Source organism: Elephas maximus, chromosome 5, assembly GCF_024166365.1.
Source record: "Elephas maximus indicus isolate mEleMax1 chromosome 5, mEleMax1 primary haplotype, whole genome shotgun sequence".
NCBI classification, from domain to species: Eukaryota; Metazoa; Chordata; class Mammalia; order Proboscidea; family Elephantidae; genus Elephas; species Elephas maximus.
Window position 1 is genome coordinate 150679580 of NC_064823.1, and position 27134 is coordinate 150706713.

General features: G+C 39.7%; 1 pseudogene; it reads right to left on the reverse strand.

Annotated features, from left to right (window-relative positions):
- LOC126076762 (NAD-dependent protein deacetylase sirtuin-2-like) lies at nt 1-27134 on the reverse strand (annotated as a pseudogene).

Here is a 27134-nt window from a genome sequence, read left to right on the forward strand (position 1 = left end):
TCACTGGGGTTTCTTCCCCTCCATGGTTTTGGCCTCCTCCTTGGCGGGTGGCAGAGACTTCCTGGGGGAAGTAAAAATGCCAGGGTTGGGGTCCCCTGACACTGACTGGGTGTCTATGGCAGCATACTCCTTTGGACGAGATCCTTCAGTTCCTTCTTCCAACCGAGGAGGTCAGCAATGGCCAGGAAGCTCTGGTCACAATCACCAAGCCAGGCCGCATCCCTGTAGGCCTTCCTGGAGTGGAAGTCCATGCCTCCTCCAAGACCCATCATCATGCCCAGCAAGGGGTCTGTTTGGCCTGTCTTCTCCTCATTGATGAGTAGGCACAGGGTGGAGAGGGGTGTCTTGCTGATGAGGGATGCGAAGAGCTGCACCTGCAGGGATATGCCCATGATGATGAGGAGGTCCACCTTCAGGAAGTCTGACTGCACACAGGAGAAGAAATGTGCCGGGAGGCTCTCATTGAAGAACATGATGTCAGGCTACCACGCTCTGACATTTCTCACACTTGGGGGTCACCTCGGAGAAGATCTTCTTTCATCCAGCTTAGAGTGTACTCCGTTCAGCAGAGGGGGCTGAGGCAGTGCTACGTGTAGAAAGTGCCATGGGCCTCCACCAGGTTCTCAGGCTCCAGCCTCAACACGTGCTCCAAGGTGTCTATGTTCTGCGTGTAGCAGTGCAGGAGCAGCCCCTTCTCCTTCAGCAGGCAGACTTCTTCTAAATCATCTAAATCAAGTATGAGTGAGACTCTGGATATGGTTCATCCCGGGGCAAAATTCCTCTCCAACTATGGATTTGTGAGTTCTAGAATACTAATTCTTCAGCCTTCAAAATACAATAGTGGGGCAGGCATAGAATAGACATTCCCATTCCAAATGGGAGAAACTGGAGGGTAAAAAGGTTCATGAGTCCCAAGCAAGTCTGAAGCCCAGCAGAGAAAATTCCTTTAGATTTCAAGCCCTCATAATAATCCTGTTTGGATGGATACTCTGTCTTCTAGGCCCAACAGAGTGGCAGCTCCATCCTTTGGAAGCCGGGCAGAAACCCAACTCCTAGGCCCATTCTGCTGGAACTGAGAAGAAAGCACCCTCCTCTGAAATCAAGGAGGCGGTGGCCCCAACCTTAACCCACTCCTTCCTTTTCTTGTAGGACAACAGGTGTTTGCAGCCAAGCAGTTCTATGGGGTCTGTTTCCTGCCTATAGAATCCCAGTAGCCTGACAGCCTTACTTCATTTTCTTGTCTCTGTCCCCTTCAGTCTAAGCTGGCAGCATTTCTGCTGAGATGGTTGATTTGATCCATAAGCCTAATCACTTCAGAAAATGGTTGTCCAGGCATATACATCCTTCATGTCCTCTCTAAAGCATGATTTTTCAAATTTTGCAATATGAATAGACTAAGGATTTTTTTCCAAATGTTCAAATTCTTTTTGCACAGTTCATTCCTAGTCAGGAACTGCACTGTCCAATACCATAGCCACTAGCCACTTGTGGATATTGAGCCATTTAGCTGTGGCTAATCCAAATTAAGACATGCTGTAAGTTTTGAGGAAACCCTGGTGGTGTAGTGGTTCAGTGCTACAGCTGCTAACTCAAGGGCTGGCAGTTCAAATCCACCAGGCGCTCCTTGGGAACTCTACGGGGCAGTTCTACTCTGTCCTATAGGGTCGCTATAAGTCAGAATCAACTCGACGGCACTGGGTTTGGTTTGGTTTGGGTAAGTTTTGAAGACTTAGAACAAATAGAAAAATGTAAAATGTTGCTATTTTTATACCTATTACAAATTGATACTATAGTATTTTGGATATATTGGGTGAAATAAAATATATTATTAAAATTCAATTTACTTGTTTCTTTTTACTTTTTTAATATGTTTACTAGAAAATTTTAAATCACCTATGTGGTTCACATTTGTGGTCGCATTATATTTCTGTTGGACAGCTCTGATCCGGACCATAAAAAAAGAGATGAATGGAGAGAGTAGGCATGACAGAGTTATGGCCTATATATGTTGTTAGGTGCTGTTGAGTCAGTTTTGGCTCCTAGCCACCCTATGTACAACAGAACGAAACATTGTCCAGTGCTGCTCCATCCTCATGATCGTTGTTATGTGTGAGCCCATTGTTGGAGACACTGTGTCAATCCGTCTCGTTGAGGATCTTCCTCTTTTTCAATGACCCTCTACTTTACCAAACAAAATGTGCTTCTCCAGAGACTGATTCCTCTTAATAACATGTCCAAAGTATGTGATAGGAAGTCTCACTATCCTTGCTTCTAAGGAGCATTCCGGTTGTACTTCTTCCAGGATGGATTTGTTCGTTCTTTTGGAAGTCCATGGTATATTCAATATTCTTCACCAACAACATAGTTCAAAAAACAAAAACCGGTTGCTGTCAATTCAATTCCAACTCATAGTGACCCTATAATTCAAAAAAGGCATCCATAAAATTTATAATTCAAACTAAGACATTTTGGGTGAGAGTGGGAACTGTTGATAACGATGCCAGAAGAAGTGGCATGAATTAGGGCTGTCCTGAGCAATTGAAGATGTGAGGTCACCCTTCCAATAAACATATGAGTGTGAGAGTCCCAGGGAAAGGTCAAGTGAGGACTGCAAAAGAAGAGTTTGTTTTAGGGTATTTCTTATATTATAAACTTAAGTTTTATTCTGCCTGCTTTGTGTTCTTTCTATTCTTGAACCAAACTCTCAATTTTCTATTTCTAGAGGGAGAGCTTGAGACTAAAACCCAGGCTTCAAGAATTTCTTGGATAGCAAGAACTTATTATGAAACATTTGGGCATATTAAAACTAAGAACATCAGAAACATGCGAATTACATTTCCTTTAAAACACACACAGGCTTAAAACTTAATGGGAAAAATACTTGGCAGGGAGTTGGCTTTGGTTTTTCCAAATCCCAAGTGTTTTCACACACATACACTCACACACACTCTTAGAAGATGCGCCTCAAACTCAAAACTGGACTGCTTCTTCTGTCCAGAGACCCAGGCTGTCTCCTTAAGGTCCTTCCTGGGTTCCTCACTTAGGGACAGGGTCCTAAAGATCTCAAAGAAGTAAGTACTTCCTCTAATCTGAAATTTTGGGAGACAGCCAAAAGGAAGATGAAAGACTGTGAAATGTGAGAAATGTAGTCATTTGTAGCATCTCCCCTTAATAGAGATATGGAACCTGGGTATGTTGATCTCTCCAGGGAGATGGGAGAGGCAGAAAAAGTAAGTATTCTTAATAGCTAACCTCTGCCTTTATTTAGGGCAAAGAGGAAACTCAAAGGAACTCACTCAGAAATCTCTCTCTCCTCAGACCACTCTGCTGGTCCTGAATTTTCCTCTCATTATTTAACTCTACACTCCCAGAGACACTTAAGCGCTATGCCCACTTGACAAGTCAGCAGCCTGAATGACATATTGAGCAACTTTTGTTTTTTTCTCTGTTTTTTGACATGCTGATTTCTCTGCCTGAAATATCCTATGCTTACTTTTTTCCAGCTGGCTACTCTCCTTGTCTTTTGAGATTCAGCTCAGGTATTTTTCTCCCTTGGGAAGCCTTTCCTGATCCTTTCAGAAGGAATAAATTCCTCCCTTTTGTGATCTCATAAAACATTTATCAGAACACTTTATCGTAAAGAACTGTGGTTATTGATTTCCTCATCCATCTCCTCACTCCCCCTGAGCTCCTTCAGGGTAGGAAGGACCTGTGTCCCCCTCGTCTCAGTATCTCCAGTGTCTTGTACGTCATAGCTGCTTTCTATGCTCTCATATTCATATAGACCTATTATCCACTGGAAAATCACTTTAACATGTAAGAATTTATGTAACCTGACAAAAACCTGAAGAGGTTGGCTGACAAGTAGTAAATTCTTATTTTATTCATGAAGATGTTGTCATGCTGAAGGGATAAGTGACTTTTCCAACATTACACAGCTCTGGAGCCAAGAGAAGAGCTCAGTATTTGCTCCAAGGACTTAAGAATTTTTTTCTTCTTTTGTATGCAGCTTGCCTGTTTTGTTGAATTAAACACAGACACATCAGGCCACGGGCAAATGATAAACACGCTTTGAATTTTGGATCTGATCTTAGTTACAAAAAGGATTTTGGCTGCAGTGAGGCTTGCCTGCTGGGAGGAAGTATGTGAAAAATAGTAAGACTCTTAACAAAAAGGTCTCAATGAGAGTAGGTATCACATGTTTATAACATGTTTATGACATGTTGGTAGGTTCAAGGTTTGTGAGTTTTTGGCAAAATCTTGTGTCTGTGTATTTCTCTGGGGGAAGGATGTGAAGCTTCATCACATTCTCAAAGGGACCTATGACCCCAAGAATTTAGGGTGAGAGTACAGAGGCCTTGCTCTACGCCTTGGCTGAGGGAATGTTTTGTATTGCCTTGAGGATCTAGCTATTCCCTTGTAGTCTAATTTCCTCCTGGAGACCATTCTTGGAGGCCAGTGGATGCCCAGGCCTCCAAGGAGCAGCCTGTGCTGCCTCCTGTATCCTGTGTATTAACACTTCTGCATTGCAGGCAAGCTAATCTGTCCCTTAAGCTGCTTGGCTGAGCGTCTTTGCCAGATCTGATAGGAGGATTTAACCTTTCCTTTTTCCCTTTTGGCACACACTCAATGGAATCCAAATAAAGAATTAAAGAGACGTGAAAGGGACTTTCCATTACCAACATTTCAGTTTAAATTTCCGACCTTTCCTCTACCTTTTATTTTCCGTCTCCTCCTTTCTCTTTTCTCAAAATTTGGGATTCAAGGCTGGCAGAAAAGCCCCTGGGGCTATGTGGAGAGCTGGAGATCAGAAACGTGAGTGGAATTTTCCAAATTAAAGCAGCTTATTGGCCTTACTTGCCAAAAGAAAAGAGGAGGCTTGGATTCAGGGTAATGCCTGAGAGCGGGAGTACTTCCACATCTGGAAGGTTTTGGATTTTACGGCTGGAGAAACCCATATTCAGCTTCATAGAACTCTTTGCATTTTTCTCAATCCACTCTGCACTTTCCTAGGTCTGAGCAGTAGCTCTTGCTGCTCATAGAAAATAAACTCATGTTGTCTTAAAGGAACAACTACAGTGTCAGAAATTGTCCTGAGAACTCAGGATAACAGTGTTGTTAGGTGCCATTGAGTCAGTTCTGACTCATAGGCTCTCTATGTACAACAGAACAAAACACTGTCTGTTCCTGTGCCATCCTCACAATCATTGTTATGCTTAAGCCCATTGCTGCAGCCATTGTGTCAATCTATCTCTTTGAGGTATGGGTTGACACCTTTGAATTATGGTGTTGGCAAAGAATATCGAATATAGCATTGACTTAGGCTGGGTTCTCTAGAGAAGTAAAACCAGTAAAGCCTATAAATATATATAGAGAGATTTAAGATTCAAGGAAACAGCTCACATGATTGTAGAGTTTGGAATGTCCTAAGTCCTCAGATCAGGACAGAGGCCTTTCCCAATACTCAGAGCTGCAGAAGCTGGTGAACCTAAGATCAGTAGGTCGGTGAGCAGGGCTCCTGCTCACAGGCTATGAAGGCTGAGGAATCCCCAAGGTCAGCAGAAAAGACCACAAGGCTTCTCCTGATTCACATAGCTGCAGGAGCTGGCAAACCCAAGATTGGCAGGTCAGGGAGCAGGACTCTTGCTCGCAGGCTGTGAAGATCAATGAATCTCAAGATGGACAGGTAAGCTGCTAGCTCAAGTCCCAAGAACTGGAGGTCAGACAAGAGGCAGCTGCTGAATCCAGAACAAGCCAACAACTTTGGCAAGGTGAGCAGGAAGGGCATAGGTGCAGAAGGCAGAGAGATGAAGGCTGAGGGGACACCACCTCCGCCAGTACCACTCAGCAGATTCCATCCTAGGGGTGATCACATATCAGATTTCAACAGAGAAGTGATCACAAATTACACAACTGCCAAAACACTGAGAATCATGGCCAAGCCAAGTTGATACACAATCTTAACCATCTCAACCATGAACTGCCAAAAGAATGAACAAATCTGTCTTGGAAGAAATACAGCCATAATGCTCTTTAGTAGTGAGGATGGGGAGACTTCATCTCACATACTTTTGACATGTTATCAGGAGGAATCAGTCCCTGGAGAAGAACATCATGTTTGGTAAAGTAGAGCATCAATGAAAAAGAGGAAGACTCTCAATGAGATGGATTGATAAGTGATTGCAACAATGAACTCAAGCATAACAACTATCATGTGTCTGAAGCAGGAATGGGTATTGTTTTGTTCTGTTGTACATAGGGTCGCTATGAGTTGGAACTGGCTTGATAGCACCTAACTCCAACAACAACATGTTTATTCAAACAGAATCATACTGTACATGTTACTTTGAAACTTGCTTTTTCTCATTTGCTAACATATGTATGTATCATGAAAATATATAACATAGTAATTATCATCCAAGGCTTAATTGTTTGACCTTTTCTCTTCTCTAGTTGTCTTTCTTATCTTATCCTACTTCAAGACTTTAAAAATCTCTAGCATGCTAACCTCAAAACGTATACCTCCAGCTGGACTTTAACCTGAATTTCAGACTTATACATCCAACTGCTTAGCCTCCATCCCGCTTTGCACGTCTTTGACATTTCAAACTTGTCTGGCACTGAACTCCTAATCTTCATGCCAAAATTGGCTTCATCTGAGCTCTGCCCCATCTGTTGTCAGCTGTCATCAAGTTGACTCTTGACTCATGATGACTTCATGAACAATAGAATGAAACACTGCACCATGGTCCTCACCATCCCCATGATCAGTTGAGGATCAGACTGTTGTGATTTATAGGGTTTTAATAGGCTGATTTTCAGAGGTAGATTGCCAGGCCTTTCTTCCTAATCCATCTTAGTCTTAAAGCTTAAGACTAAAAAACCTGTTCAACATCATAGCAACATTCAAGCTTCCAGATGGTGACTGCACATGAAGTGCACTGGCCAGGAAATGAATCCGGGTCTCTAACATTGAAAGTGAGAATTCTACCACGGAACCATCAATGCCCTCATCTTCCTCATCTTATTTTATGGCCATTCTGTTATTCCATTGGCTCAGCTCCACTTGTAATTTCTCACATTTCTCCCGTGCCACATCAGATCCTTCAGCAAATCCTTTCAGAATATATTGAGTCCAACCACTTCTGCCCTTCTCCATCATCTCCATTCTGATTGAATCTTCCACCACCTCTCACCTATATCATTGCTACAGCTTCCTCACTGACCTCTCTGCTTCCACATTTCCTCACCTTCTTCAAATCTTTATTCAAATATCACTGTCTCAGGGAACATCTTTCCACCCACTCTATTTAAAATTGCAACAACCCCCGAGCCCATGGCACTCTGTATTCCTTTTCTAAGTAGTGAGTCCCTCTTTTACCCCTCCTCCCGCCCATCCCTGGCAACCACTATTAAACTTAGATCTGTATGCACTTGCCTATTCTAGATATTTCATATAAGTTGAATCACACAATATTTGTCCTTTTGTGACTTATTTCATTCAGCATGATTATTTCAAGGTTCATCCATGTTGTGTCATGTACCAAGACTTCGTTTCTCTTTATGGTTGAGTAATGTGGATATAAGACATTTTGTTTATCCATTTTTCTGTTGATGAGCATTTAGGCTATTACGGATAGCGCTGCAATGAACATTTGTGTACGGGTGTCTGTTTGTCTTACTGCTTTCAATTCTTTTGCGTATATACCTAGAAGTGGAGTTTCTAGATCATATAATAATTCTATGTTTAAGTTTTTGAGGAATAGCCAGATTTTTTTCCACAGCAGTTGTACCATTTTACAGTCCCATCAGCAAAGAATGAGGATTCTTGTCTCTCCACACCCATCGTTTTCCATTTTTTTAAATCATAAATAGCTATCTTAGTGGGGATGAAGATAGATGTTTCCAGATTGCTGTCCAAAATGGTTGTAATAAGTAACAATTCTACCAGGGATATATGAGAGCATGTTCTATCCCTCCTTGCCAGTTTGATGGATGTATAATGTAAGATATTATTGTTTCCTCTCTACCAGTCAACTTTAGCATCTTTTTAAATGTTTATTGTCCATTTGAAATTTTCCTTCTGTAATTTACATATTTATAAAATTTGTTGTTGTTAGATTCCCATGAATCTGTTCCAACTCATACCGACCCTATGTACAACAGAACAAAACACTGCCTGGTCCTGCACCATCCTCACAATTGTTGTGCTTCAGCCTATTGTTGCAGGCACTGTATCAATTTATCTTGTTGAGGCTATTTCTCTTTTTCATTAACCCTCTGTTTACCAAGGATGATGTCCTTCTCCAGGGACTGGTCCCTCCTGATAACATGTCAAAAGTGTATAAGACGATGTTTCACCATCCTCACTTCTAAGGAGCATCTGGCTGTACTTCTTCCAAGACAGTCCATGGTATAGTCAATATTCTTCACCAACAAGATAATTTAAAGACATCAATTCTTCTTCAGTCTTCCTTATTCATTGCCAAGCTTCCTCATGCATAGACGGTGATTAAAAACACTATGGCTTGGATCAGGTGCACTTTAGTCCTTAAAGTGACAATAAAAAAAAAGAGGAAAAATCAAAAGTATCAAAAAGAATATTGACCCTAAAAAATTAAATATACTTGTGTACTGAATGATACCCTAAAGTCAATAGATAAATGACAAGATTGGGACAAATAACAATACAAATGACAAATAAAGGACTAATAATGTTAATATGCAAAGTTATTATTGTCAATATATAATATATTGACAATGTATAATCGCTTTGCTATATACAATACTTGGCATATATAATATATTGACAATATGTAATAACTTTGCGATATGTAATATATTGACAACATATAATAACTTTTTGTGGATGGAATTGTGTCTCCAGTACTTGTGGATATAATACCATTTGGGAACAGGGTTTGCTTTTTCATGTAAATGAGGCCACGTCAGCATAGGGTGTGTCTTAAACAGAATCATTTTTGAGTTATAAGGAGCAAAAGAGATGCAGAAACAAGTAATCACCAATGGGGTAGGGTGGGATTAGATATCCTGTGAGGATCTCCAAGGAACTGAGGAATACTAGGACTACAGGAGCTGAAAGTGATAAGGATCTTCTCCCCAGAGCCAAAAGAGAGAAAGTCTTCACCTAGCCAGTGCCTTGAATTTGGAATCCTGGTCTCCTGAACTGTGAGAAAATAAACTTCTGTCCTTTAAAGCCACCCACCTGTGGTATTTGTGTTACAGCAGCACTAGGAAACTAAGACAACCCCCTTAATTATTCCTTTTTGAGAAAGAAGTATTCAGTTCTCTTGGAGAGAGCCAACATCCTTTGGGCCTCCACTTGTATGTGGGGTACTTAAGCAAAAGGTCACTGTTTGTCTTAATCTGCATCACTGTTCTCTTTTACTACAACATTTTCCCCATCATCATGTGTGGTCTATATACCAACACTGGTCTTCTTCCTGAGGAGGCAGACCAGCTATGGCCAAGTGCTAAGTTCTAGGTAGGATTGTTGTTGTTGTTAGGTGCCATCAAGTCAGATCCTACTCATAGCAACCCTATGTACAATGCAACATGTCTATTTAGCTTCCCAAAGAAGGGGAGGAGGGAGGGGCAAGGGTCTACGCTTTCAGTTTCTTATGGGTATTTTTATTTAGGGTCTTAGAATAAATTAATCCAGATCTTATTCACAGAATGTTTTAATGGATTCACCTATTTTTACACCCTGAGTATATGATTATTCTTAAAATACTATTTAATAGGTACAACCTGGTAGCATAGTAGTTAAGAGCTTTGGTTTCTAACCAAAAGGTCAGCAGTTCGAATCCACCAGGTGCTCCTTGGAAACCATATGGGGCAGTTCTACTCTGTCCTATAGGGTTGATATGAGTCAGAATCGACTTGACAGCAATGTTTTTTTTTTTGTTTTTGGTTTTGCTAGCTGCCCAAATTATTTCTTCATCAATGCTTAAGCAACACTAGTGATTAACTCCATCCAATTTTACAGATTGGGAATCAGAGTCACAGTGAGGGTATGAGTCTTATTCTAGGTAAGTGACCACCTTGCTCAGATTTAGGTGGTCCTCTCCTTGTTTCCCAGACTTAACGCCAGTGTCTCAGGCTTGATTTTTAGCCTCAGAGCATCTTTTCCTGTTTCTCCTAGGTCCATCAGGCTCTCAAGCAAAGAGGTTTGCTGCTGGCATACTCTGGCCAGCCAGAGAACTGTAGGTCAGCATAAGGGTTAGCTCTCACTCCTTCCTCAACCCAGTAGAACTTACTCCACTATACTGTCTTCATTTATTTATGCCCCTCTCCCCAACTGATCTATTAGGGGAGGATTCTGTCCACTTTATCCATGAAGCCTTGGTGCCCAGCTCAGGGTCTGGTATACTGGTAATTAATTAACTTGTCAGATAATTAAGAAGATGGAACATGGACATGTTCTTGACTCTAATCTAAGATGTAGATCTGATGCAAGACCCAGAGAAGTGTACCTGCATAGACCCAGGAGTATCGTGGAGGCAAAATAATCCCCCTCCTCATTCCTAAGCCTTCTGATCTGCTAGTAGAATCACCTTGCCTGTGAAGGAGTCAAACACAGAACAGAAATAATAATGGCTGTTATTTAGGTTGTGGTTTTTATAGGCCCAATATAATGGTAAACTAATGACACGAATCATTTCATTTACTTTTCATAGCACCTTATAAGTAGGCACTGTTTTTATTCACATTTCATAAATGAGGGCTCTAAAGCACAGAAAAGTTAAGTAAGTTGTCAGTGTTACACTCCAAATGGAAAAGCCAGGCTAAAACTCAAGGTCATAAGACCCCAGGACCTGTGTCTTTGGAAGAAAAAAAGAAGAGGGGTAGTAAAAGAATCCCTTCACGAAATTTCAGAAAATGCTATGATCACTGATGGAACCAAACAGGGTTTTGCCTGGTTTCTTCGTGTAGTATTGGAGATGACCCTGTAATGTTTCTGGAGTCCTGGCTTCTGGTATTTGACAACTCGCATAGGCTTCCGGGGCTACAATTCATTCATTTGTAGAATGATAGATTGAGCTAGCTGGTCATTACAATGATGTGGGTTTTGCAGTCAAAGTTTCAGCTTGGTTTTAACACATACTAACTGTACCCTCACACGTCTGTCAGTTTGTCATACTGTGGGGGCTTACATGTTGCTGAGATGCTGGAAAATATGCCATCAGTGTTCAAATACCGGCATGGTCACCCACGGTGGACAGGTTTCAGCTGAGCTTCCAGACTAAGACAGTCTGGGAAGAAGGACATGGTGGTCTACTTCTGAAAAAAAGTTAGCCAGTGAAAATCTTATGAATAGCAGCAGAACATTGTTTGATATAGTGCCAGAAGATGAGTCCCTCAGGTTGAAAGGCACTCAAAAGACAACTGGGGAAAAGCTACCTCCTCAAAGTAGAGTTGAACTTAATGATGTAGATGGAGTCAAGCTTTCAAGACCTTCATTTGCTGATGTGGTATGACTCAAAATGAAAAGAAAAAGCTGCAAACATCCATCAATAATAAGAACATTGAATGTATGAAGTATGAATCTGAGAAAATTGGAAATTGTCAAAAATGAAATAAAATGCATAAACATCGATATTCTAGGCATTAGTGAGATGAAATAGACTTGTATTGGCAATTTTGAATCAGACAATCATATGATCTTCTACTCTAGGAATAACAAATTGAAGAGGAATGGTGTATTCATCATCCAAAAGAATATTTCAAGATCTATTCTGAAGTACAATGCTGTCAGTGATAAGAAAACATTCATACACCTAAAAGGAAGACCAGTTAATACGGCTCTTACTCAAATTTACACAACAACCACTAAGGACAAAGATGAAGAAATTGAAGATTTTTACTAATGTCTCCAGTCTGAAACTGATCAAACATGTTTTCAGGATACTTTGATAATTACTGGAGATTGGAATGCAAAAGTTGGGAACAAAGAAGGATCGGTATTAGAAAATATAGTCTTGGTGATAAAAATGATGCAGGAGACTGCATGACAGAATTTTGCAAGACCAACGAGTTGTTCATTGCAAATACCTTTTTTCAACAATATAAATGGTGACTATACATGTAGACCTCTCCCAGTGAAATATGCAGGGATCAAGTCTATTACATCTATAGAAAGATATGGTGGAGAAGCTCAATATCATTAATCAGAACAAGACCAGGGGCCGACTTTGGAACAGATCATCAATTGCTCTTTTGCAAGTTCAAGTAGAAACTGAAGAAAATGAGAACAAGTTCATGAGAGCCAAAGTATGGCCTTGAGTATATTCCACCCGAATTTAGAGACCATCTCAAGAACAGATTTGATGAGATGAACACCAATGACCTAAGACCAGAGGATTTGTGGAATGATAACAAGGACAGCATATCTGAAGAAAGCAAGAGGTCATTAAAAAGACAGAAAAGAAAGAAAACACAAAAATGGATGTTAGAAGAGATTCTGAACATCAAGTAGGTAAAGTGAAAGGAAGAAACGAAATAAAAGAGCTGAACAGAAAATTTCAAAGGGTAGCTCAAAAAGACAAAATAAAGCATTGTAATGATATGTACTGGAGCCCTGGTGGCGCAGTGGTTAAGAGAGGTATCATTGATCCTGGCTGAAAGCAGAAAATACCAGAAAGATGTTTACCTGTCATTTATTGACTACCTAAGGCATTTGATTGTGTGTATCATAACAAATTATGGATAGCATTTTAAAGAATGAGAATCCTAGAACACTTAATTGTGCTCATGAGGAAACTGTACATAGATCAAGAGGCAGTTATTATAACAGAACAAGAGGATGCTTCATGGTTTAAAGTCAGGAAAGGTGTGTGTCAGGGTTGTATCCTTTCACCATACCTATTCAATCTGTATGCTGAGCAATAACCTGAGAAGCAGGAGTATATGAAGAAGAATGGGCACCAGGATTGGAGGAAAACTCATAAACAACCTGCATTATGCAGATGACACAACCTTCACTTTCAGCAGTGAAAAAGACTTGAAGCACTTACTGATGAAGATCAAAGGCCACAGCCTTCAGTATGGATTACACCTCAGCATAAAGAAAACAAAATCCTCGTAACTGGACCAATAGGCAACATCACAATAAACCAAGAAAAGATTGAAGTTGTCAAGGATTTCATTTTACTTGCATCCACAAGAAACATCCACGGAAGCAGGAGTCAAGAAATCAAATGACATAGTGCATTGGGCAAATCTGGGCGAAAGACCTCTTTAAAGTGTTGAAAAGCAAAGATGTCACCTTAAAGACTAAGGCACACCTGACCCAAGCCATAGTGTTTTCAATCACCTCATATACATCCAAAATGAATGATGAATAAGGAAAACCAAAAAATTGACACCTTTGAATTGTGATGTTGGCCAAGAATATTGAATATATTATAGACAGCCAAAAGAATAAACAAATCTGTCTTGGAAGAAGTACAACCAGAATGCTCCTCACAAGAAGGATAGCAGGATTACCTCTCACATACTTTGGACATATTATCAGGAGGGATCAGTCCCTGGAAGAGGATATCATGCTTGGTAAAGTGAAGTGTCAGTGAAAAAGGGGAATACCCTCAGTGAGGTGAGCTGACACAAAGGGTGCAACAATGGGCTCAAGAATAACAGCGATCATGAGGATGGCTCAGGAAGGGGTAGTGTTTTGTTCTGTTGTATGTAGTATCACTATGATTTGAACTGACTCAATGGTACCTAACAATAACAACAGCAACAATTAACTATCATCTAGGGTTGGTGACTTAACCATTCTAATCATCATTTTCACTGATGGAGTGGGCTTAACAAAACCCGTAATAATAAAAGCCGTTGGTGGTACAGGTAAATATGTTATATAAAGAGAAAAACTCAGGTGGGGGATTTGGCAGATGCCGAGACCAGCACTCCCAGGACAGTCTCAAGACCTCTTGCAGGTGCTCTCTGGAGCCTAATCTTGTTCCCAGAGCTTTTGCCTCTCAGCACTTTCCTTTTCATTGGCATCCTGATCCAAGGAACCTTTGTGATCTGTGCCTGTAGGATTTGTGGTTTGGAATTTTGTTGAGTATGCCTCCCTAGCAGCCACAGTAGATGCCAGGATTCTCCCCATGGCTCTTTGTTTTAACAGCTCACTGTTCTTGGCACAACCTTTGGCTGCCCTGGGTACAGGATTTCTGTGATCTCTAAATATCCTCTTTCCGAAGGTCTAGAAGGAGTGTGAGTAATCCTGCCATCATGTCCTTCTCCTCCCTTCTGGGATTTTTCACTAAAAAAGCTCTAAATCAACTGCTGAAAAGTCAATTTCACCTCCTAGTGACCCTATAGGACAGGCTAGAACTGCCCCATAGGGTTTCCAAGGTTGTGATCTTTACAGAAGCAGATTGCCACATCTTTTTCCCACAGAGTGGCTGGTGGGTTTGAACCTTGGACCTTTTGGTTAGCAGCTGAGTGCTTAACCACCACTTCACCAGGGCTCCCAAGAAAGCTCTACATACAAGGGAAAAAAAAAAAAAAAACCTTCTGCTGAAAGAAAAATGCTTTATTAAGAGTCAGGCAAGAATCTGATATCCAGTAATACACAGATCTCCGATAACCTTGAGTGGGAGGGGGATAAAATGGGAATGAAGTGGGGAATCTTTCTTCCCCGTAATTTAAATATTAGGACTCATAGTGTGCCCACAGTGGCCTACCACTGAGATTCCGGAGTATACTCACCCAACCAAACACATGGGGTAAAAGAGGGAAGCTAACAAGGAGGGCAGCCTGCTCTAGAGCTCAGGCCTTGCCCAGGTGAGTTTACTGCCCTGGGAGATAGGATGCAAAGATACAGGGCAAACTGAGTTCCTGCCTTTGAGACAAGATAGCTCTGCCCTCCAGTGAATTCCTGGGCTCTGAAGAATCAGAGAGAGGGGTTCAGAAAGGAGGAGAGAGAGGTAGGCCTGGCATGAGAGATAACTTTTCAGGGAAAGTTTCAGGTGTCCCATCTCTGACAACCTATTAATCACAAGGAGCTCTTCAATGTCTTCCCTTTTCAGACAAATGATTCACTTAAAAAATAAATTGTTGTTTAAATACCTATTTTATCACAGCTGGAAAGGATCAGGAGGACATCCATGTTTTGGATGAGTGAATGAATCTCCAGAAAGTATAAAATGATGTTATGATTTTTTTTCTTTGTTTTCCTCTTCTGTTTCTTCTTTCTTGTCCCTCCTCTTTTAATGTCTTCTTTCCTTTCAACACAAATTTATACCACATCTAAATCCAAAGAGGATTTATTCATATAGATGTTTTTGTTAGGTGCCGTCGAGTCAGTTCCAACTCATAGCGACCCTATGCGCAACAGAACGAAACGCTGCCTGGTCCTGCGCCATCCTTACAATCACTACGCTTGAGCTCATTGTTGCAGCCACGGTGTCAGTCCACCTCCTTGAGGGTCTTCCTCTTTTCCACTGACCCTGTGCTTTGACAAGCACGATGTCCTTCTCCAGACACTGATCCCTCCTGACAACATGTCCAAAGTATGTAAGGCGCAGTCTCGTCATCCTTACTTCTAACGTTGTACTTCTTCTAAGACAGGTTTGTTCGTTCTTTTGGCAGTCCATGATATATTCAATATTCTTCACCAACACCACAATTCAAAGGTGCTAATTCTTCTTCGGTCTTCCTTATTCATTGTCCAATTTTCACATGCATATGATGTGATTGAAAATACCATGGCTTGGGTCAGGTGCACCTTAGTCTTCAAGGTGACATCTTTGCTCTTCAATACGTTGAAGAGGTCCTTTGCAGCAGATTTACCCAATGCAGCGTGTCTTTTGATTTCTTGACTGCTGCTTCCATGGCTATTGATTGTGGATCGAAGTAAAATGAAATCCTTGACAACTTCAATCTTTTCTCCATTTATTATGATGCTGCTCATTGGTCCAGTTGTGAGGATTTTTGTTTTCTTTATGTTGAGGTGCAATCCATACTGAAGGCTGTGGTCTTTGATCTTCATTAGTAAGTGCTTCAAGTCCTTTTCACTTTCAGCAAGCAAGGTTGTGGTATCTGCATAACACAGGTTGTTAATGAGTCTTCCTCCAATCCTGATGCCCCATTCTTCTTCTTATAGTCCAGCGTCTCATATTATTTGCTCAGCATACAGATTGAATATGTATGGTGAAAGAATACAATGCTGACACACACCTTTCTTGATTTTAAACCCATCAGTATCCCCTGGTTCTGTCTGAACAACTGCCTCTTGATCTATGTAAATATTCCTCATGAGCACAATTAAGTGTTCTGGAATTCCCATTCTTCCCAAAGTTATCTATAATTTGTTACAATCCACACAGTTAAATGCCTTTTCATAGTCAATAAAACACAAGTAAACATCCTTCAGGTATTCTCTGCTTTCAGCCAGGATCCATCTGACATCAGCAATGATTTCCCTGATTCCACACCCTCTTCTGAAACTGGCCTGAATTTCTGGCAGTTACCTGTCTATATACTGCTGCAGCCGTTTTGAATGATCTTCAGCAAAATTTTGCTTGTGTGTGATATTAATGTTATTGTTCTATAATTTCCACATTTGGTTGGATCACCTTTCTTGGGAATAGGCATAAATATGGGTCTCTTGCAGTCAGTTGGCCAGGAAGCTGTCTTCCATATTTCTTGGCATAGATGAGTGAGCACCTCCAGTGCTGCTTTTGTTTCTTGAAACATCTCAATTGATGTTCCGTCAATTCCTGGAGACTTGTTTTTCACCAATGACTTCAGAGCAGCTTGGACTTCTTCCTTCAGTACCGTCGCTTCCTGATCATATGCCAACTCTTGAAATGGTTGAACATAGACTAATTCTTCCTGGTATAATGACTCTGTGTATTCCTTGCATCTTCTTTTGATGCTTCCTGAGTCATTTAATATTTTCCCCGTAGAATCCTTCAGTATTGTAACTTGAGGCTTGAATTTTTTCTTCAGTTCTTTCAGCTTGAGAAACGCTGAGCGTGTTCTTCCCTTTTGATTTTCCATCTCCAGCTCTTTGCACATGTCGTTATAATACTTTACTTTGTCTTCTCCAGCCGCCCTTTGAAATCTTCTGTTTGGTTCTTTTACGTCATCAATTCTTCCTTGTGCTTTAACTGCTTGACGTTTGAGTAGTTTCAGAGTCTCCTCTGACATCCATCTTGGTCTTTTCTTCCTTTCCTTTCTTTTCAATGACCTGTTGCTTTCTTCATGGATGATGTCCTTGATGTCGTTCCACAACTCATCTGGTCTAAAGGCTTGGGACCTCTGGAACACCAGTCCTTTCCATTCTCTAAGGTGAGGGATCTGCGTTGTTTTGCTCACTGAGTAGATAGATGAGTGCCCAACACACAGGAGATATTCATTAAATACTTATTGAATGAAGAGAATCTTTTATGGATTCCTTGCGGCTCCATGGACTGCAGTGTTGAAATCATTGGATCAATAGGTCTCAAGCTCCCCTGTGGTTCTAAGAGGCCACATTCCTGAGAAACAAAATATTCTCATAAGAAGTAGCTCATACCAAAAGCAGAGATTTCTCTGAATGTCTTTTCATACACAGGGTCCTCAGGTGTTTCCAGGTAAAGGCATTTTCACAAGTACTGAATTCTGTAGTGCAATTTGTCACACTATCCTGTATCATATGCTTAAGGATTAGACATTTTGTCCTAAGTTGTCTCTCAAGAAACTACTAGCATAAAATAAATAAATGAAACCTACAAACGAATTATCAAAATATTGTATTTACTTAGTGACTTTTTTTTTCCTTGCTGTGAACAAGCAAATCCCTCTCCCAACTCTTCTGAAACCTTTCTGAATTCTCAGGAAATTTGTTTTTCTTTGTATGCTGTTTAAATATCTAAGCACACCACAGTCAAGACTTTAATTTCTTTCTTTTTTTTTTTTTTTTTACTTTTTATTATGGGAATTTCAAAGGTACATAAAAGTGGAAAGAATAGTATAATGAACTCTCATATACACACAGATTAAACAGTTGCCAAGTGTATTATTTCGCTAGGGCTGCTGTGATATAATAGCACAAAATGGGTGGCTTTAAACAAGAGAAATTAATTGTCTCACAGTTTTGGAGGTTGGGAGTCTGAGATCAGGGTGTCAGCTGTGTTGATTCCTTCTGAAGCTTTGAGGGAGAACCTATCCCGTACTTCTTTTCAGGCAGCTCTAGATGTTCCTTGGCTTGCAGCTGCAGTGTCACATGGCATCCTTCCCCTGTCTCCCTTTTATAAAAAAAATTATAGGACACCACTTATACTGGAGTAGGACCCACCACACTTTAGTATGATCTCATTTTAACTTTACTGATAGAATCTTCAAAGACCCTACTTCCAAACAAGGTCATATTCACAGGTACCTGATGTTAGGACTTTAACATGAATTTTTCTGGGGGGACCCAATTCAATCCATAGCACCAAGAATTTGCCACTGTTACTTTATATATCCCCATTTTTCCTTTTTCTCCTCCTTTGCTATGTATCTCAAAGAGAATTCAGATGCCATTCCATTTCACCCCTATATCAGCATACTGTCAAATTTTTGTTTTCCTTTTTTTGAGGGCAGGAAGAAAAACTTCTCATGAACTTTGAGTAGGGAAGTGAATATAAATCACTTAGAGTTATATTTTTAAATGGGCTCAGTTATTTAATCAGAAGAAATTGAAAACTGGTTGCTTACGTTTATCAAAAGCTTCCTACATGCCCAGTGCTGTACAAAGAAAGCTGCATTTTCTTATTTCATCCCTGTAACTGTCTCCTAACATAGGACTACTGTTCTCCCTAATTTACAAATGAAAGAACCGAGCCAAAAAAAATGACAGGACACACATTGGCACACAGACTCGGTTCCAGAGCTCATGCTCTACGTGTTCTGCAATATTGCTGCCTGGAATTTAGTCTATGCTTAGCAAATACAACTGTCTTTTCTTCTCTTTTAGAATTGGAGCATGTGCTATAAAGACCTTAGCAATTATCTGAGGCACTAATGCTCACTCCTGGCTCTCTGTTTGAATTACACTATGCCGGAGAACTTTCTCAGAGCAATTATACCAGAATCTTTGGAGAAAGTTCCCTGGAATTTTTAGAAGCTCCTCAGGTAATAGACAAGGTTGAGAACCACTGATCTTTTCTAAGCAAACTCTTCATATTAAGATGAGGAGATTAAACCCTATTGATGTAAACAGATTAGTCAATGTCTTGTAGCTCATTCCCGGTAGACCTAGTCTAGAACAAGGTATTAGAAAGTGAGGCGTTCTATTTTGCTTCCTTACCCCCCCCCCTTTTTTTTTTCCTTTTACTGCATAGACAGGGGGCACGGAGAATATTTTCCAGGTTGTTTTTGAGAACACATCCTTTTATCTACTTTCAGAGACTTAACTCAGTCTAGTATGACCCCTAAATCCTTGTCAGTAAAGCTATTTATTTTGCTTCCTGCCACATTTACAGCCTTCACCTGGCCCTCTGTGCAGAGGATGACGGTAGTTAAGGAACATCATTTTGCTTTAGAATTTTGTCATGTAATGCTTGACCACGTGGGGTTATCTTATTTTTCGTTAGGGATGCAGTGGAAATCTTTGGGATGTGATAGGAATCTTTGGTTTAGTTCCTTTATCTACAGTTTAAAAGGAACACAGTTAAGATAAAGTTGATCTAGATGAGTTTTTTAAAAAATTGTTGACTGTTACTTATGAACATGTCATGAAATCAATTTGTGAGCCATGACCAGCATCAAAATAAATAGAGTAGAATAGAAAACCTGAGATTTTATAGCAGATAATAAGTGATACGTGGATGCGGTATATATACAGTAAAACCTGCAAAAGTTGAAACCTATGTAAGGCGGAAACCTGTCAGAGAAGGAAAACTCAAATACTTTCCACTAAAATGAGCAATAGAAAAGTCATAAGACTGCACCGTGTCAGAGACAGAAAACTTGTGATACCTGGAAAAACAAGGAAGTCCTGTCAGATTTTGGCTCTCACAGGTTCCACTGTATATATATAAATAAATAAATTACACACACACATATATGGAGTCCCTGGGTGGCGCAAATGGTTAAGCACTCAACTACTAATTGAAAAGTTGGCAGTTTGAACCCTCCCAGAAAAAAAAAAAAAAAATTTTTTTTTTTTTTCCCTCAAAATGCAACCTGGCAATCTATTTCTAAAAGGTCATACCCTTGAAAATCCTATGGAGCAGTTCTACTCTGTGCACATGGAGTTGCTGAATCGACTTGATAGCAGCTAACAACAACATCTATATCTGTGTCTATATCTGTATCTATCTATCTGTCTGTCTATCTATCATCTACCTATCATCTATCTGTCCATCATCTATCTCTCTATCAATCAATCTATCATCTATCTATCTAATCTATCTACCTATCATCTGTCATCTATCATCCATCTATCTATCTATCTAATCTATCTACCTATCATCTATCTATCTATGATCCATCTATCTATGATCCATCTATCTATCTATCTATCTATCTATCTATCTATCTATCTATCTATCTATCTATCTATCTATCTATCTATCTATCTATCTATCATCTATCTATCTATCTATCATCTATCTATCTATCATCTATCTATCTATCTAATCTACCTATCTACCTATCATCTATCTGTCCATCATCTATCTATCTATCATCTATCTATCTATCTATCTATCTATCTATCTATCATCTAGCTATCTATCTAATCTACCTATCTACCTATCTACCTATCTATCTATCTATCTATCTATCTATCTATCTATCTATCTATCTATCTATCTATCTATCTATCTGTCTATCTGTCTATCTGTCTATCTGTCTATCTGTCTATCTGTCTATCTGTCTATCTGTCTATCTGTCTATCTGTCTATCTGTCTATCTGTCTATCTGTCTATCTGTCTATCTGTCTATCTGTCTATCTGTCTATCTGTCTATCTGTCTATCTGTCTATCTGTCTATCTGTCTATCTGTCTATCTGTCTATCTGTCTATCTATCTATCTATCTATCATCTATCTATCTATCTATCATCTATCTATCTATCTATCATCTATCTATCTATCATCTATCTATCTATCTAATCTACCTATCTACCTATCATCTATCTGTCTATCATCTATCTATCTATCATCTATCTATCTATCTATCATCTAGCTATCTATCTAATCTACCTATCTACCTATCATCTATCTATCTATCTATCATCTATCTGTCTGTCTGTCTATCTATCTATCTATCTATCTATCTATCTATCTATCTATCTATCTATCTATCTATCTATCTATCTATCTATCATCTATCTATCTATCATCTATCTCTATCATCTATCATTGTACAGGAGCCCTGGTGGCACAATGGGTTAACAGCTCAGCTGATAACCAAAAGGTTGGCAGTTAAAATCTACCAGCCAAAGTTAAAAACCTCTGGGGCAGATCTACTCTGTCTTATAGGATCGCTCTGAGTTGAAATTGACTTGACAGCAATGGGTTTGGTTTGGCTTGGTTTTATAGATGTCCCTAAATATAAACATACATGTAAATACATATGACGGTTGATTTTTACTGTTTGGTAATACAACATCATCTACAAAAGAATTAATTTTTTTCTAAGTAACTCCAGAATGTAGAAGTGGGAGAATTAGGAGACTAGGAAAAATGGATTGAAACCACAGGATACAAGATTTTGTTGTATCTAGTACAACCAGAATGCTCCTTAGAAGCAAGGATGGTGAGACTAAGTCTTACATATTTTGGACTTGTTATCAGGAAGGATCAGTCCCTGGAGAAGGACATCTTGCTTGGTAAAGTAGAGGGTTAGCAAAAAAGAGGAAGACCCTTGATGAGATGGATAGACACAGTGGCTGCAACAATGGGCTCAAGCATAGCAACAATTGTGAGCATGGTGCGGGACCGGGCAGTGTTTCATTCTGTAGTACATAGTGTCACTATGAGTTGGAACTGACTCGACAGCTCCTACAAACAACAACAACAATACAACTTTCTCAGAGAACTGGCTTACTTTACATAGCAGTGGGCTCCTTGTCTCAGTTTGCGTTATGCAAACATATCTTTAGGTGATCATTTGCCAATGTTGTTATGCTGGACTGAAGATATGAGGCTACAGCTAAGATACCTTGCAATCCTCTGGAGTCTATAGGCAAATATCATTTGTAAAGAACCAGAGGTAGGAGTGTTGCGTATCCGTTCAGTATGTTTAGAACATAAGATTGTGAGACGTAATTAAGTAGGAGTGTGTTCATGGAAGGCCTTCTAAAACCAACATAAAAATGTCTGGATTCTATCATGAGGGCAGTGGTACACTATTTAAGGTTTTAAAATCTAGGCAATGGTCTGATCAGATTTGTGTTTGCAAAGTCTAGTTATAAGGAGGTGTATTGGGTGGTGTTTGCTGTGGTCCACGTGAGAGTTGGGTAATGGTTTGAGTAAGGGATAAAACATGAACAGATTCAAGGGATATTCAGGAGATAGATTCAGGAGGACTTACGGTTCAGTTGGACAGGGAGAGCAGTGAAGAGAAGCCTGGGTTCTAGAGTCAGACTGAGAAAATTCTGCATCTTTCCTCATACCACTTGCAAGTTGTGTGATTTTAGGCAAGTAAAGCTCCAAATCTTTCACCTATAAAATGGAAATAACATCACTTACTTCATAGAGGTGATATATGATTTTAATAGAAAAATGCATATATGTGCTCAAGGGCTATTTTAATAATATAGAATGGGAATTGCATACAATTTTCTTTCCAGTTTGTGGGATCAGCCATTCTCAGAAAAACCTTCCACTATTTTTTAAATAATCTTTTCAGTTAAAGATATGGACATGGAGAGAAAGGTGAGCCACAGTGCCTGGGAAGTACAAAACTATGTGAGCAGATTCCTTTAAGAAGTCTGTCTTAACAAAGGTGGACTTTGTCTAGGTGTGCTAAACGTAATGTAAAAATCAAATACTGAAATTAGTTAGGCTCTCAACCCTTCAAATTTCCATTCTTTTGACTTTATTTGTTTCTTGCTGTCTCATAGAGGTTTAAATCCCAAATGTTAAGACAGACTAATTTTAAACTTCTAAAAATAAAGAATTGAAGCTCTGTTTAGCTTGAAGCCACAACAAAATCTGCCTATTCCAAATCCTTCATTTAGAGACAGGATTTTCTCCCCTATTCTCTGTACTTAAGGACTTCAGCTGGCACTCTTTAGCATCAACAAGTGAAACAAAATACAAATTACTCTAAACACTATTTGGTAAAAATTTTAAGTAAAATCTTCATAGACAGCGACCTCAAGACACCAAAGAAATGGATGGATTTATTATCTATTTAAGCAATTTTTGTTGGTAGAAAATTAGTGTATTCTTTCAATATTCATCATTTTTATGTCAGGAAATGGTCTGGTGAGAAATCTCCATGAGTCCACATCTGAGTGATCACTGAGTAGAGAAAAAAGGATGGTAGGAGCTGTTTCAATTCTGGCCTCCTTTTTTCATCTCCACTGTCATGGCCATAGTCATCTGTTTCAGAACTATTGCCACAGCCTTCTAACTGATGATGCTGCCAGATCTTGGCTTCTGCAATCCATCTTCTAAATTCATGAATGCACCTACTAGAATGAAAGTCGTCTTAAATCACTATCCAGGTTAAAGCCCTTCTTGACAGCCTGGTATACCTATGAGAATGCCCATATTATATTACGTAGCACAACACATCAAACCCTTCCCAAACATTGTGTTCTACCCACCCATGCTATGGGCTATTCTGAGTCTGCTGCAAATGGGCTTCTCCTCTGGAATATCCTTGTCTCCCCTTCTTGACTGGAAAACTCTTATTTTTAAGACCTCGCTTTGATGTCTTATTTCCTGAATTTAGATCAGCTGCACTCATATCGTCTTCACTGGTAAAATATTCTGTAAACAAAAGCTATGGTGAGCATATTAATGATTTTAACACATGGATATTTTATCAATTGTAACATTAGGCACTTGATTATGAAAATTTATTCAAATGCTGAGCAAATAATATGAGAAGCTGGACTATATGAAGAACAGGGCATCAGGATTGGGGGAAGACTCATTAACAACCTGCGTTATGCAGATACCACAACATTGCTTGCTGAAAGTGAAAAGAACTTGAAGCACTTACTGATGAAGATCAAAGACCACAGCCTACAGTATGGATTGCACCTCAACATAAAGAGAACAAAAATCCTCACAACTGGACCAATGAGCAACATCATGGTAAATGGAGAAAAGATTGAAGTTGTCAAGGATTTCATTTTACTTGGATCCACAATCAATAGTCATGGAAGCAGCAGTCAAGAAATCAAAAGACACATTGCATTGGGTAAATCTGCTGCAAAGGACCTCTTCAACATGTTGAAGAGCAAAGATGTCACCTTGAAGACTAAGGTGTGCCTGACCCAAGCCATGGTATTTTCAGTCACATCATATGCATATGAAAGGTGGGCAATGAATAAGGAAGATCGAAGAATTGATGCCTTTGAATTGTGGTGTTGGTGAAGAATATTGAATATACCATGGATTGCCAAAAGAATGAACAAATCTGTCTTAGAAGAGGTACAGCCAGAATGCTCCTTACAGGCAAGGGTGGCGAGACTGTGTTTTACATACTTTAGACATGTTGTCAGGAGAGATCAGTCCCTGGAGAAGGACAGCATGCTTGGCAGAGTATAGGGTCAGCAGAAAAGAGGAAGACCCTGAATGAGGTGGATTGACACATTGGCTGCAACAATGAGCTCAAGCATAACAATGATTGTAAGGATGGTGCAGGACCCAGGCAGTGTTTCGTTCAGTTGTGCATAGGGTCTCTGTGAGTCAAAACCGACTTGATGGCACCTAACAACAACAACAACATGAAAATTTATAGGTGAGACCTCTGTTAATTAGATTCTGGGTGTGCATTTATGGCGGGTTGGATCCCTTATAGTGACTCTAAGGACACCCTTTATCTCTACTTTTTTTTCAGGTTGAGAACTCCTGAATCAGAAGGGTGATGCTCAAACCTACTAGGCAAAGAATGAGTATAGAACATCCTCAACTTACTGCTTGTTTTCTACAGCCAGTCTTAGCTCACTGCATTGATGTGCTGCGGCTGGTTTGCATGTGCTCATGAGGAGGGCTGATTGTATATATCTCTATCTCTTTCCAACTCCACCTCCTCCAAAGTGGTATCATGTTGGTACCTTAAAATCAGGTGAGATTGGAGTATTTACACCATAAAAAAAAAAAAAAAAACAGTGCCGTCGAGTTGATTGCGACTCATAACGACGCTATAGGACACCAAAGAAATGGAAAAAAAGAATTACACATTGAAACTTTTCCACTAGAGAGCTGGTTGCTAAAACTTTGCCAACATGCCACTGCTTATTGATCACTTCCTGCTCTCTCAAATTTGTCAAATCACCCTATTATGTAGTATCATAATTCCATGCTTCTTTCTTTCATAGCACTTATCTTAGGTGTAATTTGATGTTTATTTCCAGAAGGAGGACTGAGATAAAGTGTTGTAATTACAGGTCCTGGCATAAGATATTCAATCCATTTAAATAATCATTTATAATTATATGATTATAATAGTAATAACAAACAATTTGATTGAAGTTTTCCCTTCCATGGGACCATAAGTTCTATGAAGACAGGACCATATTTGTCATCTATCCTCAGGGCCTATCATACTGCATGACCCAAGATGAGCGAGCAACTACATAGTGATAAAAAATTAATGAACTCACCCTTTCCTGTTGCTGATAACAGATCCCAGATCCACCCCAAGTATGTATGCTCCTCAGAGTAAAGAAGTGTGGATTTTGCATATCATCTGTGGAGGAGGTAGAGGTGTGTGTCCTATTTTGGCTACCTATGATTCTGTCTACACCTCAAGATAAAGAAAACAAAAATCCTTGCAACTGGAGCAATAGGAAGCATCATAATAAATGGAGAAAATATTGAAGTTGTTAAGGATTTCAATTTACTTATATCAAAAATCAATGCTCATGGAAGCAGCAGTCAGAAATCAAATGGTACATTCCATTGGACAAAACTGCTGCAAAAGACATCTTCAAAGTGTTAAAAAGCAAAGATGTCACTTTGATAACTAAGGTAAGCCTGGCCCAAGCTACGGTCTTTTCAGTTGCCTCATATGCATGTCAAAATTGGACAATGAAAAAGGAAGGCTGAAAAAGAATTGACACATTTGAATTTATGGTGTTGGTGAAGAATATTGAATATACCATGAACTGCCAGAAGAATGAACGAATCAGTCTTGGAGGAAGCACAGCTAAATGGTCTTTAGAAGCAAGGATGGTGAGACTTCATCTCACATACTTTGTACAAGTTATTAGGAGGGACTAGTCCCTGGAGAAGGACACCATTCTTGGTAAAGTAGAGGGTCAGTGCAAAAGAGGAAGACCCTCAGTGAGGTGAATGGACACAGTGGCTGCAACAATGGGCTCAAACATAATAACTATTGTGAGGATAGTGCAGGACTGAGCAACGTTTCGTTCTGTTATACATATAGTCTCTGTGACTTGGCAATGACTAGATGGCACCTAATAATAACATGATTCTGTCACATCAGTGGTCATAAGCGTTTGTGCCTGTCCTTTTCATTTAGTGAATTATTAACATGATGGCAGGTTTCCTGAGAGACCAAGTAACCTTTTAAAAAATATTTAGTGAGTAGGAACAATAATCATTTCGGGAAATCACATGTAGAAAATAGACTTAATTAAGTACTTATCCATTCACTATTATCTTTTCCCCACTATGAAATAGTCTGTCTTTGACTGAGTTACTGTGGTTGGCCCCAAAATGTCATCTTAAGAAAATGCATCTTTTTCCCCCTCTTCTCAGTTCTGAGGATGTTACTGAAAGATAGTTAGGAAGTATTTTTAGCCTTCATTTTCTCAGTTGATTCATTAGTGGAATTGTAGCTTAACTGTGGCTTCACTAGGTCCTTTTATTGATGGGAGTACCTTCCCATGAAACTCACCCTCCCTGCGCTGACCTTCATCCATGGCAGACATCCAGGGCACCCTGCTAGCACGCTGGGTCTTGATCTTTAATAAGTACAT